At 36.6% G+C, this 16348-nt stretch overlaps 1 protein-coding gene across 3 annotated transcripts in view; it reads left to right on the forward strand.

Moving 5' to 3' along the window:
- Positions 1-981: 981 nt before the first annotated feature.
- The window catches only part of sema3b (sema domain, immunoglobulin domain (Ig), short basic domain, secreted, (semaphorin) 3B), a 34060-nt gene continuing 18693 nt past the window's right edge, over positions 982-16348 (forward strand). The window contains exons 1-5 of one of the 3 annotated variants that reach the window (XM_059503573.1): positions 982-1277; positions 2025-2089; positions 2203-2278; positions 2947-3566; positions 3599-3726. The gene's annotated coding sequence lies outside the window, so the exon portion shown is untranslated. Of the gene's footprint in view, positions 1278-2024; positions 2090-2202; positions 2279-2946; positions 3569-3598; positions 3727-16348 lie in introns of all 3 variants that reach the window. The other 2 variants (XM_059503572.1, XM_059503571.1) reach the window with 2 other exon arrangements.

Here is a 16348-nt window from a genome sequence, read left to right on the forward strand (position 1 = left end):
GACATACTGTAGTTATATTGTGTAATGTAATTCGAATGTGTAAATTAAAAGGAAATTATTCTTGGTATTATTCATTAAAATCAAATCTAGCATTCATTCTTGTTTTTATGTTGACTGAAATGACAGTGAATTGGGGAAACAAAAACAAAAAAAAATTCTGGCTAGCTCAGCTATACACACTAATGTAGAAAAGTGTATTCACAAATAATTTTTTAAATATTTATTAAATTGGACATAAAATATCCACCAATTTTGATTATTCTAACAACAGTTTTAACATAAACTAATAAACATAACAAACGCATAGCCTATTTATCAGTCATACAAAAGTAAAGTGGGTAAGATATATAATATTAATACAAACTAAATATGTTTTAAATACACAATGACCTGGTTTATATATTTCTTACCAATAAATCAAAAAAATAAAATAAAATCCACTAAATTTTAGCTATTAAATTTTGCTTGTTGATATACGTTTTAACCATGTTCTTATTGCACTTTGGGGGAAAAATAATATATATAATTTTTTTGTTTTGTTTTTTTGTTTTTTTTCTCAGCGCAATGCACATGTGGATTCAGGAATAGGCAATGGAAAGCAATGCCTCTATTAAAAGACAATTGACTCTTAACTAAAAGATGGGACTGCTATTCATTATTTTCAGCATTATGATTCCTCACATTCGTTTTCTACCAGTGGTTTGTCTCCTCTTTATAGTGTCTCTGAGGTTAGATGAAGATGAGGAGTAATGGCTGTGTGGAGTAACAGCGCTGATGTGGTAGCAGAGGTCACAGGTTTAATCTCCAGTTGGGGCAACCCATGAAATGAACGGTTACCAAGATGCCCATCATGTTCTGTCACCGCAGTGCCCTTGAGCGAGCCTCTTAACTCATGGTTGTACAGGAATACTCGCGTAATTACAGGAACCTGTTCTTATTGTAGGCTTTCTGTAAGATAAAAGGAAGCAATCTTGACTTGGGAATTTAATGCAAGGTTGGATCACTTAGTTATGAGCCAGGTTAAATGAACACACATTATTTTGTGATTGTGTAATTTTGTGTGTGTTTAGTTCATTTAGGGTGGTCCTGGCCTTTATGGCTCTCACAGCACCATTCCTATTTCTTGATTTGTTTCTCCACCTGGACTATTCAGTCCTACAGTACACACGCACACACAAATGAATGTAGCCTGGAGGGACCATGTCTGTGTATATGTATGTGTTCTCCATCATCTTTCAGCTGAGAGGAAGAGAAGCCGAAAAGTGGGAGAGTAGCAGGTGAAAATGTGTGTGTACAGTATGTGCTTGTTTCCATTTACACTCAGGTTTTGAAAGGGGGTTTTCAAAGTGATGCCATAGAAGAACTATTTTGGGTTCTCAAAAGAAAGTTTCAGTGGAAAGAATATTTAGTTTTTAGTGTGAAGAACATTATAATAATCTTAATAATCCTTTTTCCACTATAAATAACCTTTTGTGGAATGGAAAAGTTCTATGGATGTTAAATGTTCTTCATAGAACCACCAACGTCAGTAACAATCCTTTTTTGAAGAGTGTGTGTAAGGGCATAGTAACCACTGTCACCCCATTTCTACACAAAATCAGCCTTAACTCTATTTAATTTCTTCATTTATTTTCCTGGTCTTACTGTGAATGATTCAATAGTGCTTGTTCTTCCAAATCTAAAAAATGGTCTTTGTGATATTTTGATACAAATTTTGAAAAATGACTTTCCTTTTTTCTCTTTTTTCTTTTTGCTATGTGAACTAATGGATAATATTTGGCAGTAGCCAAATTGTTTCAGTAAACTCGCATTTAGTCCTGATAAAGTAATGTCCTGTCTGCTCTTTTTTGTTTTATTGAATTTCCAGTTTCATTCTGAAATATATCAAGTAAAATTCCACTTTGAGTTGAATCATTTCTGTTACTTTATTCATTATTTTTCTTGCTTAAGATATCCAGTTACATTTTAAATCATTCTTACACCTGTTCATGTGTGCTGTTGTCTGTTTCTGTGTGTGCGTGAAGCAAATGGAAAACAAAGGTTTACATTATATGCTGCTGACGACACCAGGTCTCCGTCACAGCTTATGGTAAGTATCACATAACATGGACCAGCTATCTCTCTCTCTCTTTCTGTCTCACTTCCTTGATCTCCCTCTCACAATGAAACTTGTTACAGAATCTCTGATTATTGTTGTTTCAGGTACCAAACACCTAGAAACATATGGTCTAGTGTGTTTGCCAAACAGAAGGAGGGAAAGAGAATAAAATGTAAGTGTGTTTTAGAGCTCGATGAAATCATATTTGCTGACTGTTGCCCTCTAGAGTGTCTCATCGGTGCCATAATGACGCCGCTCAGTCGAAAGTGTGTAGTGCAGCACACACTGAGCTTCTAATGATTGTTAGATTTTTAGATTCATTTCATGGATACACTGTTTTAAATGTAGAGGCGAAGGGATAGTTCACCTAAAAATGAAAAACCTTATTTTCAGAACATACAATGAGAGACTGAAAAAATTTACTAGTTGTTCTTTTTCTTTCAGTTGAAATGAATGGGAACTGGATTTTCAAGCATCACTAAAGTGATTCATATGTTGTGTACACTATACTTCATCATCTGAAGTAGTACTATAGCTTTTTTTTTTTTTAAACAAACCACAATTAGAATTTTTATTTACTGACTTTTTTCTTCCAGTGAGCTGTTGACCACTGTGACCAGATCACTGAAGTTGAGAACCGTATCAGTCCATCTGTGTGGGCGAATAATTTAGGTTGGTTTTGAGAATTGGATAATCTGACTCATTCATGAATCAGACATTGCTAATTTCTTATGAACTCTGATAGAAGATGCTCCGTGAATAGTAACTTTTCAGGCAGTTCCTCAAACAAAACTTTCAGAAGACTTGAAATGCTAGAATCTTTCAATTTTTTCTTTGTTCCACAGAAGAAGTCGTACAGGTTTGGAACGACTAAGGAAGACTTAATTTTTTGGTGAGCTATCTCTTTAATAATTTACCTCATTACACTCCTAAGGTGAGCTAAAGTTGCACTGGAGTCCATAGGAACCCATCCAAAACTAATTAAAACATTCCACTATAACAAAACACTTATCTGATAGTACATATCGCAGTATTCACGAGAGAGAGAGAGACTTTTACCTCTGACCAGTCTCCACCCATAATAGCCTGCCATACAGGAGGGAGTGGCTGACCGAGGGAGGGGAAAGAGAGAGAGAGAGAGATAGAGAGAGAGAGAGAGAAGGGGAAAGCTGGAGAGCTCTGCGGTAGCAGTCAGCGCAAGAACCAAAGCAGAGAAAGACTGGAAAAAAGAAGGTAGATAGAGAAAGAAAGAAACAGTGGAATTAAGAGCAAAGAAATAAAATAAAGAAGAAAAAGAGAGAGAAGTCTGAAAAATCATTTCAGACCTGGACAGAAGAGACTGAGAGAGAGAGGGAAAAAAGACAGACATATTAATTAGAAGTAGCCTTGGACTTCACATTGGAGACACATGTCCATGCGAGGACTGTTGCTGCTGCTGTGATCTGTCATTCCTCCTCACCGTGTGTGTGTGTGTGTGTGTGTTCTGGAGAGGCTGAGGAGAGTGTGTGTGTGAGCCTGTCGTTCCTCTGGAGTCTACGGGACCATGGCACCTGTCAGGAACGGATGAACTTCAGGCTTAAAGGACTCGCGGGGGAAAAAGAAAGAGAAAAAAGCTGAAAGAGTAAAAGGTAAGTTAGTTTCTCTTCTAGCAATTTTATAGCAATGCTGTGTTTGTATATAGGAGTGTGTGTGAATGCCTGGGTTTCCCTTTTTAATTTATGATTAGTGTGGATTCATTTGTACTAATCTGCATTTAAATATTTTGATATTTACGAGAATGCTTTAAATAAAAGCCAAACAAATAGTTGAAAAAGTGAGAGAGTTGTACATGAGGTAGGGAGCCCTCCAATGCGACAAGCTGTTCATCCTCTTTGTGCATGGTGTGTATTTAACATATCGTGCAGTATGTGAATGAATGAAACACTGTGTTTCTAGAGCGAATACTATAGGTGAGTATGAGATCTTGTGGATAAATCATGGGTTGTTATGTTGGTACAGTTATGAACAGTTATTAAGATTGCATGTCTCTTTGTATGTGTGTGGACTGGCCTATCTGGACTGTGTTTTCTTAATATAGGATGATATTAAAAGATTAAATGGTCTGTGAATAAGGGAAGGAGAGAGTGACAGATAAAGAATGGAAGAGTGATAGGGAAAGACGTGTTCATTCTGTAAGTGTGTTTCTGCTGAAATATTTACCCTGGTGCAACTCTGACTGTTCCTGTGTTGCTCATGGGATGATGTTCTTTGGTTCACACAAAGAGCAAAAGACTGTTATCATCACTCCACCATCAACATTTTATGATTTTTATATTCTCTACCCCAAAACCATCACAGATTAATGAAAAGATGACAAAATGAGAGTGAATAGTCACACACAAACTAAAAATTTAGTTCTTTCTGAGTGGAAATGTATGATAGACTTATATTAATTTTTCTTTAAAGCTATTTTCATAGACTTTTTAAAACAAATTAAGCAAATTTATAAACACACACACACACACCCCTATATATTTATCAGTATCTCTCTGTTTATTTATTTATGCCTTAGGGTTATAGATTAAGACAGGCTTCATCTTTACAATACAAATACATTTATTTGTCAATCAGTTAGTTTTCAAACCAAGAACATCCGAAAAGTCCCAAAAGAGTGGGTTTGTCAGAATTTGCCCCCAAACTATAGTGAAGAATGTATACAAACATAATCCATACCATGCACTACCCAAAACAGTAATTAGACAAACACTCACATACCTACAACACACAGACTCTCCACACATGTGTTCACACAGAAACACTGTGTGTTTTTGGTCAGCTGTGTTTTTGATGAGGAGAAGAATGTTGTGTTTTTTTAGTGGCGACTCTGGGCGGGCATTGTGTGTGTGTGTGTGTGTGTGTGTGTGCTTGATGAAATTACATGCAACGACTCATGCACACACAACCGAAAGATCCCAGAATCTCCTTTAATGTGCATCTGACTTTCTTATTTCTTTCTGGTTCCTTGATTCCTGCTCTCAGGATTAGGGGGTGGGTAGAGAGTAAGTAAGAGAGACTGAGAGTGAGATGGCTTTTAGCCCGGTGCCTCAGCCGGTGTGGATCGTTAATTGAGCTGCTCCCATAGGGGGGTATCAGACCCCAGATTAATTTGGCTCCCCCTCCTCATGCACACACACACACTCATGCTTTCACACTCACACAATCTCACACTCTCTTTCAGGGCCCTTTATATCCATCTATTAGACCACAGTTGTCAGATGTCCTGTCACTGCTGGAGTTTCTATTCCGATAGGAGATTGCGGGTGGGTGTGGCGGGTGTCTCTTTGGTGGGGTTATTGATTGTTTTGTGGAGTGTCGTACTACTTAACTCTGGTGGGACCTGTAGGCCGGACTCATTAGGTTGAATACATTCTGGGTTCCCAAGTAAAGGAAAGCCATGGAAAATATATCAGGAATCTTCTAGTTGTGTTCTCCAGGCCTGAAAAAGTCATCTACATTTAATACATCATAAAAAATTATGGAAAAATCTATTTTATATTTAACTTTAAAATACTACATCAGCTAGATATTTCTTTTGTTTAGAATTAAACTTGATAACAGGCCATTGTGATGCCCAATTTGTAGGCAAATCACTTCAGTTGAATCAGTTTACTAAATTATTCATTAATGAATCATTCTGAAGTAAAAAGACTTTGATGTAATCACAGACGCCTGAAAAGGATGTGGAAAAGTGGGTCAAAAAGTGTGGGAGCCCTAAAATATCATTAGAGTGTCAAACTTCAGGATATTTCTGGTAGTTGAAGCAACCTCACAAAATAATTTTGAACTTCCTTTAAATACTGTTGTTACATAATCTTTTCTCCATTGTTGCACTATCATGAAAGTTACAGGCAGATGAATTTAATGATTTTAAATACTCTGAGTTTCTTTTTTTGTGGTTGAGGAGTCTGGGTTTGTGCCTGGAGCATTGTCTCTAGAACAGCCATGTGACTCAGTGACTCTTAATATATCATTTTGAGGTGTTCATTCCAAATGAAGTTTTGAAGGTTGATTAGATCCTCACATCCTTCCTCACGTGTTCAGATACTTTATAAGGATGCTATTGAAAGGAGTCTTGCAGCCTAAAACCAGATGTAAAGTGGCACATGGTCATGGTGTAGTGGAAGGATAGAGGAGCGATTTGACTGCTCGTGTTTCTGAGATGTTAAGGATTATGTGAACTCTCTCCTCTTGAGCGTTTGCTAGAAACATCATGCAGATAACTGCAGCCGCTCTCCAGAACTACGTTCCAAAAATATAAATCAACCATGGTCACTCCTGTCTCCTTCTGGGCTTGAAGAGCATAGATTTAAGACATGTCTTTCTGAAATCTATCAGAAAGTTATAACTCAACAACAAAGTTGACTGTTCTGAAATTAATTAATTGAAAATAATTAGGAAATAATTATGAATTATATTATTTCAAGAAACTGTTGGCAGGTTGATCAATAGATCTATGAATATCCATTTTGCATACAGTGCTGTACTATAGTGTTGTAATTTCTAAATAAAATTTAAAATGGTTGGTTTTACATTTTGAGGTTTTTTTTTGTTTGTTTTTTCTTTAGACAAAACAGTGTAGAATATAAAATTGTCAATTTATTACTTACTGGCACTTAACAGTTTATGTTCCACAGTTTTAATATTTATATATGCAAATTAGGCTACTGATATAACTGTAGTGATCCTCTCTTTTGCAAAAGATTTTACACTTTAATAATGTAATACTATAAAAAATAATAATACTATTAATTTCTTTGTGTAAATTTTTTAAAAGAAAAAAATACTGAGTGCACTTTAAATGTGTATTGTTTACTGTAGTCTATTCACACATACTGTAACACCACTGCAGTTACACTTCATAAGTGGTTATGTAAACTTGTACAGTCTTTTCAAGTCTGAATTAATCTTTCATTGTAGCTTGAGCAAGAACAAAGAACTGGTTTGAAATACAGCTTGCAGAAGTTAACAATAACATATAATTATTATACTATATGTATATATATAATACTATATAATACTTGTTATTGCTTGCCAGTTTTGATTGTTATTGATTATGTTTATATTGAGTGTCTGTGACTTTCTTGAGAATGTCTGTCGGGAGTTTTTAGAGGATATGAAGATGGCGAAAGAAGAACAGGATCAAGTCAAAAGTGCAAAAATGTTGAACAGGTCAGTTTACTGAAGGTGGGACAACATACTTACTCTGGAGGGAGAGGGGAAGATGAACAGATAAGGACAGAATGATAAATCAGAAAGCAATAGAGAGCAGTGAAAAAGGGTGTTGATTTTTGTAATAATACTGTAGCAAATGATGTGTGTATGTTTGTGTGTTTGTGCAGACTTGTACAGGTGTGTGTGTGTGTGTGTGAGAGAGAGAGAGAGAGAGAGAGAGAGAGAGAGAGAGAGAGAGAGGTGTAAGTTGTTTTTATGACGTAAGTATGTGTGCATGTGCTGATTAAGGTCATTGTGATGGTCTTTTGTGCTGCTGTTGCCACATTTCACTTCTCACATACACAAACGTTCAATATACACACACTATACACATTTTCACCAGACTGCTTTTCAAGTAATATTTGGGTCAGGAAGATGTTTTTGAAGTCTCCTATGCTCACAAAGGCTCCATTTATTTGATCCAAAATACAGTAAAAAAAAAAACAAACAAACAAAACAAAAAAAAAACAATATTGTGAAATATTAATACAATTTAAAATACGTTTCCTTTTTTAATATATTGTAATTAAAATGTAATTTATTCTTGTGATGGCAAAGCTGAATTTTCAGCAGCCATTACTCCTGTCTTTAGAAATCAGTATTGATAATATCATAAATTTTATTTGGAATTCTTTGATGAACAGCAAAGGTAAAGAAAAAAAACAGTTTGTAACAATATAAAAGCCTTTACTGTCACTTTATGATCAATCTAGTGTGTCACTGATGAATAAAAGTATTAATTTCTTTAAAAAAAAATTCTGATCTGAGACTTTTGAATGGTAGTCTCTCATAGATTGTTTCTATATGGTGATGATGATATTTGCTAAACCTCCAGTGTAATCATACACAGACCTGTTGATATCAGTAGATTTAAAGAATATTTATGAGCCTTTCAAACAATGAGGAGCACTTCAAATGTCCTCGAATGTCCCCTTTTTAACATGTTTCACTATATTTGTATATTTCATCAAAAATTTAATCTGCAAAAGTACAGTCAAACCTGTGCACACACAAATTTAGATAGATTATATAGATAACACACTGAGCTTGATAAACCCTTCTCAGATAAATGTGATTTTTGATAAAGTATTTTTCCATCACTATATGTTTATTTTTAAGTAAGGGCTATAGAGGTATGATGTCATTAGACAGTGCCCGCAGATGTGTGTGTGTGTGTGTGTGTGTGTTCATATGGGTCTGAAAGATGACAAAACATTGCTGCTTGATTAAAAAGAGGGAGGCATTCCTGAACACATGCTTTTAAACCAGGGAGTGTGTTTGTTTGTGTTGGGCATGTGAGTGTGTATGTCTGTTGTTACGTGGCCATGATTAAAGAGTGAACAGATAAATCATGACGACCTGCAAGTTGTTGATTGTGCTGGAGAGATACACAAATGAGTTATGTTAGTGGTATTTTATAAAAATGAATGAAATATGTGCATTTGGTTACAGAATTCTATTTCTGTTATCCAAATAGTTCTTCCACAAATTCAAAAGAATTACCAATGGAAGCGTTACGGAATGGGAATTGTTAAGAGGCATCGACACTAAATGGGAAACATTCCTCAGTATAATTCTCTACTTACTTCCAAAACTGTTTGTCATTCACTTTCAGCCAAACTAGAGCTCTAGGAACTGATTGTAATAGGGGAAGGAATACAGCGTGACACCTTTGTAAAAAGGTCCGAATGACTGTGTGACACTGATAGATTTCCCCTTTAATAGAACCAGACTGAGTGTAACTGGACAGACAGACAGGTTCAAATCCATCGGCTAAAGATGCCACTATATATATAGAAAGAGAGAGAGCGACAGTCAGAGAGAAAAAGAAAGAACGATACATTAAAAAGGCATTAAGGATTATGGGTAATGGAGCAGGCCCGTCAGTGTGGATTAGCTAATGCTCATCAGAGTAGAAGTGTGTGTGTGTGTGTGTGTGTGTGTGTGTGTGTGTGTGTGTAGAAATGTGTGCACGAAAGGGGGAGAATGTGTCCCTATATACACCCCTCAGTAGTATGCTGCTCATGTCTGAGTGTGTGTGGTTAGGTTGCATCCTAGCTCATTACCCCGTAGTGGTCGACTAAAGTGTGTGTTCAGCAGCAGCTTTTAAATAATGAAAGAAGATAGAAGATATCGGACGTGCATGGCTAGCAGTTTGTGTGTGTGTGTGTGTGTGTGTGTGTGTGTTTGAAAAATAGAGTCCCAGGATGAGGAGAGATGGGGGTGGGTTGCAAATTTGGATTTGATGCCCACAAAACCCCTAACAAGCTACCTGCTTGAGTGTGAGAGTGTGTGTGTGCATGTGTATGTGAGTAAGAGAGAAAATAATCCTCTCTTAGCAAACTTATTTGATTTCATAAGTGGAACAGCACTCTTCTGCATATTTACATACTGCAGAAGCACCACAGGAGAAACTACTGATCAAGTGAAATATAATGACTGTGTGTGTGTGTGTGTGTGTGTGTGTGTGTGTGTGTGTGTGTGTGTGTGTGTAGTGTTGAAGGTCCATTCCCTTTGAGATTCTACCCACTAGCACTCTCAGCCATAGTAAATCAATACCTGTCAATCACATACACACTCACACACACACCTGGCTGCTGTACACACCCTCAATGGTTATTTGCCCTAGGGCACCTTACAGCAGATAGTGGGGCAGTTTTGTCTCTGTATGTGTGTGGAGATGAGAAATGTGGAATTCTTTGGTTTCTTTATTGCTGTGTGGCTTATTAGTGGTCAGATTGATTCTCTAATTAGTCAAATAGTGATAAGCACTAGCAATTCCCACACGTTTCCATTAACAAGGACACCTTCTAGACTGGATGTAAGCTGGTATTGACCTTTCTTGAACATGCAGCAAATTGTATGTGTGTGTTTGTGTGTGTGTGTGTGTGTGTGTGTGTGTGTGTGTGTGTGTGTGTGTGTGGGAGACGAGACGAGACGAGAGCTCAGTGGAGACAATGACGAGAATTCCTGCTTGCATTCCTTTGGAAACTACACTCACACAACGTATTTTAGACTTAAACAGCGTGAAATATTTGTATTTGTTATTATTTATTTTGTCTTATTTTATTTTGTTATTATAGATTTTTTGAAATATTAGTAATAGTCAATAATGTAAATAAGTGTTAATAAAGGATAAAAAGTTTCTGTCATTTTAATCACATTGTATATTAAATACATTTATTTTGAACTAACTTAATAGTTAATAGTACATCATTTACGCAACTTCCTGTCATTCCAAACCCCATATGAAAGAAGAATTTGAACTAGTCATGGTCACCATTCACTTTCATTCTCTGGAAAAGAGTGACTTGGTCTATGCAAGAAAGAAATTGCACGTTTGGAACAAAGTAAATGGTGACAATACACTCAGGGTCCATAAATATTTCTTACTGGCCTTGTACTGAGTGATGTATTCCAAAACTTTTATGACAATGGAAAATTGAATAACTTTTTTTGCTTGTATATTATATCTCTGTCTTCCAGCATCATAAATGAGATGAGCAGTCTCTGTGAAACTGCACCTGTTACAAAAATTTTAAACCATTTTAGTAGTTTTACATCTGGAATATTTCACGTGTCACCACATGGAATTCTGTAGGAAAAAACATCCAAGATAAAACCCTCATTGTACATTTTCCACTGGGGTATACATTTTTCAATTTCAAGTCAATTTAAAAAAAAATCTTTAATTTCAAGTCTCTTTCTTCCATATGGCAATGTACATCCAAATGATTATTGGAAAAGAAAAAAATGTAGGGCCGGGACTTGGTTCTTTGATGGTTCTTGATACGATGGAGGCATATCTGAATGAGAGTGTGCAGTAAAATACGAGATTTAACTGAACTTAAAGTGGTCCTGCATATATCATTTCACCGGAATCTAGTTATGATTTTGATTAAAATTACAAAATGACATGGATGAATTGGTCACAATAAGATTATTAAGATGCGCTTAGAAAATAGATTCTTCAAAATAGAAAATAATCCTTTGTATTACTTCAGTTAGTGTTAGACTGTCATACTTATAATTCCATTTCAATAACATATTAGTTTATGTATTAGTATAGCATAACACTTTATTTATTCACCATAGCCATTTCTTTTTTTCTTTATAGGCCATTTGTTCTGTGTGAAATCACTTTTGTTCAGTTCTCCTGCAGCTGCACTCATTACTGAATTAAATTAAACATTCACCAAACTAAACACAAAGTCTTAAGTGTGCACACACACACGAGGCTGGAGCCTGTGCTGTCTACTCCCTGTGTAGATCTGCTTATCCACGTTTATAGTAGTAACTTGACATTTGTCTTGCCATATGTCTTTAAAGCCTGCTGTTCAGTGTTTTATACTGTTTATGTTTGCATATGAGCTTCTTTGTGTGCGTGTTATTCAATTGTGTGTGGGTGTACAAGGTAAAGATGGAGTATATGAATGCATATTCCCTCTGGTTTGTTATAGAGGGTTCTTTATGAAGTTACTCTGTGGATTTTGCATCTGTAAATCTAATAAAGAGCTCCTTTCTATAGCATTTTTTATCATTTGCAGGCCATTAAATAATTTGTTCCACTACATATAACCAATTCAGGTTTCCTAGGCGTCATTTAGAGGTGATTTTAGAAGTTTTATCTTTCTCTCAGTCTGTCTGTCTGACTTTTTTTGGCTTCAGATGAGGAGAAAATTGTCTTTTTGTTCGATCAAAAATGAATTGCAGAGGAGTAGATGCTTTTTAATGCTGTGTGTGAGAGATTTTTCCCTTGACCTGTTAAATACATCTTGCTCTGTTTCTTTCTAAGGGTGATTTCCCAGATGGGTGGTTCTTTGGAAACCATAAATGGCCCACCTGCATGGTCCAATCAGTTTTAACTGACACCTGAGAAACAAGGTGTGTGTGTAAAACCTATCTATCATCTTTTACTGCGGCCCCTGCCTTTCAATTACACTCTAATAGAGGGGATTTCTGCCTCTTTTGAGACAGCTCATCCAGAGGAAGTGTGTATATGTGTGTGTGCAACAGAAAGAAGGACACATAGAGTGAGAGTCAAACTTTAAAATGTAGCAAAACTGCAGTAAAACTGACAAGGGATTAAATGTAAAGTGATAAAGGTATTATACAGTGGAGAAAAGCTACAGTGCATATGTGTGTGTGTGTGTGTGTGAGATGGTCCCATTGGGTTAGTCTGGAACTGACACCCAGAGACTTGTGGGTCGAAGGCTCAAAACTCCAGCAGTGATCCGCCACTCTTATCCCATCACATTCCCAGCAGAATAAGTCAAGCTGCTGATAATCTCTCACCATCCCCATGAATAATGTTACCGCTGTCTGTGTGTGTATGTGTGTGATCATTAGTATCATACCAGAGGCCTTGACAGCTTCCTGACGGTATGCTGCGACACACACACTGTCTCTTCATCCAGTCTCCAGAATCTCTTCTGACAGCTCTTACTGGGAACAGATCTTCAGCCGCTGCAGGGATTCAGGGGCTGTTTGTGAAGGAAGGGAGAGGAGCGGGAAGGAGAGCAGAAGACTTGTCAAAGTGTTTTCCAAATCCACTTCCACTTCCATCCAAATAAGTGTGACCTCCACTTCTCCTAGACAAAACAGATAGGGAAGAAAAAAAGCCCAGTGAACAAAAAGAAAAGGTTGAAGTCATATTAATCAGTGTCATTTTTCTTATAAAGCACCTGTCAGTCATCTATAATCTTACCTGGGGGTGGGGCTAGGGATTGACCCCATCAGTGTGTGTGTGTGTGTGGGGTGGGGGTATGTAGAATTTCCCACAGGGTACACTTTACTGCTGTTTTAGGTCACAGAAATGATCCAGAAGGAAGTGGTCTGGGACAAGTGCTACATTGGTCTCATGAGAAAACGCTGTGTGTGTGGTGCAAAAGAGCAGAAACAGATATGTGTAAAACTTATGATAATGGATTGAGTTTTTAGATTATCTTTTTTCTAGAAATAAGTGTGTGTGTATGTTTTTAGCTACTTTGATCAGGGGTCTTAAACCGTTTCAGGCCAGAACCCCTTAGTGGACAGAGAAATGGAGCATTGACTCGCATTACATATTTTATAAAACACTTTGTAATAGGGACTAATTCTCACTAGTTGCTTATTAGCATATGCCTATTTTAAACATATTGGCTGTTTATTAGTATGTACAAAGCACATATTCTGCATGATTATATTCTACATACCTAATCTTTTTCTAAATGTTAACTTTTTTAACATATATTTTCTATTTTTAACACATATTTTCTTTTTTTCTCAAAAAATATATTTGGATAGTTAACAGTTCAGCTTAATTTAAAATACTTGCAATATAACTTCAGATTCTGCTAAAGACAAAAAAATAGATACATTTTACAAAAAAAAATCCGTGAGTGTCATTTTTTTGGAAAAAAAATATTTTTTTTATTCTTAAAATGCATAAAAGTTCTATGTGCTAGGATCTAGAGTTACTTATGGTATTTAATTTGATTTAAATAAACATATGTTTGTGATAAGTTGTAGATGACTAAGTAACTGTCTGTCTGTGTGTGTGTGTGTGTGTGTGTGTGTGTGTGTGTGTGTGTGTGTGTGTGTGTGTGTGTGTGTGTGTGTGTGTGTGTGTGTGTGTGTAAGATTGTGTGTGTGAATTGCGTTACCTTGTTGCCCACTTCAAAGACACGGAGGATTATGGGTGAAAGGATTTAACTTTATGATGGTTTGACCCTGAGGGAGAGATAAAGGGGGAGAGAAAAAGTAAGAGAGTGAAATAGTGAGACTATGTATAATATTCAGTTTGAGAAGCATGTGGAATGTGTGCAGACCCAAATCACAGGTTCAGAGGGGAAGTTTTATAAATGTCAGAGGAGAGTGTGTGAAGAAAACAGAACCATGTGAAACAAAACTCTTAAACCAAGGCTGTGATTAGGAGCGTGTAATTTTCACCTTCTGAATGCTGGTGAGCCTTTTGCCTTAATTAGCACATTTAACTGTCAGCTAGGTGAGTTATGACATCCTCAGTCACAAAACTTTAAGACAATTGCAGTGTTTCGTGACTACTGGCCAGTCAGATTTGAGTATAATAGTCAGAACTGAGTAGGTGACACTGCAATGTCGCCGTGGTGATAATCAATTAGATGCAATTTACCAGTTATTAGTTGAGGAATTTGTTTTATGTCATGTTGCTGTGTTGACCACAGTCATGGTGATTAGCTACGGGTCTTACAACTGAGGAACACTGACCCAGAATCCAACACTGGCACAAGGACATCAGTCCATCTCAGGCCGACACACACATACACAGCGCACGACCTCGCACGCTTACTGTCCACATCATCTCTTTTCAAGTTTATGGGTCTTTCTTCGAGTTTTGGCACATTTTTTGTCATTTACATTTACGTTTAGACATTTAGAAGATACTTTTATCTAAATCAACTCACAAATGAGGACAATAGAAGCAATCAAAAACAACAAAAGAGCAATAATAAAATCTCTGGTAGCTTAATGCAGTACACGTATAACAAGGTGTTTTTTATACATAATAAATAAAAAGAAAACAAGTGGATAGAATTGAAACAGAAATAGAGAAATATAATACAGAAAGATAGTGTTGGTCTTTTAAAAAAAAAAACAAAGAAAGAAAACAAGATGCAGAAGTTGGAAATGTTCAGTGGATAAATTAAATCAAGTAGTGAAAATGTGAAAAGAGTGTTTTAAGAGATTTTATTTTAAAGTCCACAGAGGCGAAAGTGCCTGTACGCTGCAGCTGAAATTGCCTCACTTTCTGCATTACATAAGAGAAAAGTGCTCACAGAAAGAACCTAACAAGCAGTGAATCTCAAGTGAATGTGTAAGTGTGATGCATCAGCTGTTATTGACGTCAGCTGGTCATGCTGACGTAATGCTCATTTGTTGAAGTCGTGGGATGTTGCAGTAAGGGACAAGAGTTAACAACTTTCTGAACTCCAGTGTGCGTCTGTCCTCTATAAAACATTTATTAGAGTAACACCCCTCATTTATTGCCAAACATATTGAAATGACATCTTGTGTTGTTTTATGGGGTACTTTCTGATTACACCACAGTAAAATCTCCCCACTCTATTGGCTCTTTTACACTGCTGATCCTACAAACTCTACACCAGAAACAACACATTAACAGTACACACACATCTGTAGTCTTTGAGTACGGTATCGGAGTACCTCTTGAACTCAAGGGGTGTAAAGTGTTTAATAGACTTTAAAGATTATATAGTAACACACACATCAAATACCCAGCGTTACCATGGTAATCAGAAAACCAGACTGGGGTTAAGGAGCACTATTATCTGGGACACAGAGAGAGAAAAAGAGAGAATACCTCTTTTTGTCCTTTAAGTCCTCAACCCTTCAGAAGTGTTTGCACCGAGCCCCGCAACCATGGATCCTTGCCAAACACAAAAAGTGTGTGTGTTTGTGTGTGTGTGTGTGTGTGTGTGTGTGTGGGCATGCGTGCGTGCGTGTGTGTGTGTTGGTATTATGTTATTGCACAAAACATTACAATTATCCTTTGAAGAGTGAGGCTCTACGGTATGTATTGTTTATAATAGTAATTCTAAATAGTTTATATATATATATATATATATTTTTTTTTTTTTTTTTTTTTTCTCTTGAAAAAAATAAAAAAGGTAGTGCATGGTTGCCAGGGTGTTGCTATGTAGTTACTAAAGCGTGGGTTTGTAGTGTATGGTTTACTACGCTGATGCAAGGGCATTTCTAGGTGGTTGGGGGTGGTTTCATACAATTGCAAGAAGGTTTCCTTTAGATGGTTTTCTATGTAGTTTCTTGAGTGTTCTGGGAGGCTGCCAGGGAGTTGCTATGCAGTTACAGTACTAAAGTGTGTTTGGAGTGTTATGCAGTTGCAGAGGTTCTCTCAATAAGGCATTAAGGTGTCTCTGGGTAGTTGCTAAGGTGTTCTGCATGGGTGCACTAGCTTTTCTAGGTGGTTTCTACAGCAAAGTTGGGTGTCAAAGTCGAAGT

Source organism: Carassius carassius, chromosome 21, assembly GCF_963082965.1.
Source record: "Carassius carassius chromosome 21, fCarCar2.1, whole genome shotgun sequence".
Lineage (NCBI taxonomy): Eukaryota > Metazoa > Chordata > Actinopteri > Cypriniformes > Cyprinidae > Carassius > Carassius carassius.